Genomic DNA, 795 nt, shown 5'->3' on the forward strand with positions numbered 1-795 from the left:
CACATTTCACACCATTGTCAAATGTGCTCAAGTGAGCTGGTTCTTGAGAAATAGTGACTTTATGGCATTATCTAGAATTGTTCTTCATTTTAGCATCCAGGATTGTTGACACCAACATCTATGAAGAAAGTAGTTCTATATTGTAATGCAAGTGTCCCCCTCTCTACTCCTTAACAACTCCCTTATTTTTAACAGTTGAAGCATCTTGTTACACAAACTCTGGACAGTACAGCAGAAATACTGATATCAATATAGTCCTTCCACACAGGTATTTTGTTTCTAGATATAAGGACAGAAATAGTAAGTCGATTTCTGTCCTTGTTTATCCCAAGCAGTATTTTGTTAGAGAAAACAAAGTTTCTTTAATTTCACCATCATCGCTTCTCGGCCTTTTGGCTAAGATCAAGTTTAATTTCACCATCATTTATGAATATTTTTATTGAGGTGTAATTGACATAGCAGTATATTAGTTTCAGCTATACAACATAATGATTCAGTATTTATATATGCTGCAGTGTTTACCACAATGAGTAGTTACTATCAGTCTTCATACAATGATACAAAACATTTGTTTATGAGGACAGCATTTAATATTTACCTTTAGTAACTTTCAAATATGCAATGAAATACAATGTTATTGACTCTAGTCACCATCCTGTAAAATTACATCCCCAGGACCTACTTATTTCATAACTAGAATTGAAACCTCATGACTCCCTTCATTCATTTCACTTACCCCCTACCATCCTCTCTTCTGCCAACTACGCTTCTGGTTCTCTGTACCCATGAGTTTTG

At 34.7% G+C, this 795-nt stretch overlaps 1 pseudogene; it reads left to right on the plus strand.

The window, feature by feature from the left end:
- Positions 1 to 376: 376 nt before the first annotated feature.
- LOC122892712 lies at positions 377 to 518 on the plus strand (annotated as a pseudogene).
- The last annotated feature ends 277 nt before the right edge of the window (positions 519 to 795 follow it).

Source organism: Neovison vison, chromosome 12 (assembly GCF_020171115.1).
Source record: "Neovison vison isolate M4711 chromosome 12, ASM_NN_V1, whole genome shotgun sequence".
Classification (NCBI taxonomy): domain Eukaryota; kingdom Metazoa; phylum Chordata; class Mammalia; order Carnivora; family Mustelidae; genus Neogale; species Neogale vison.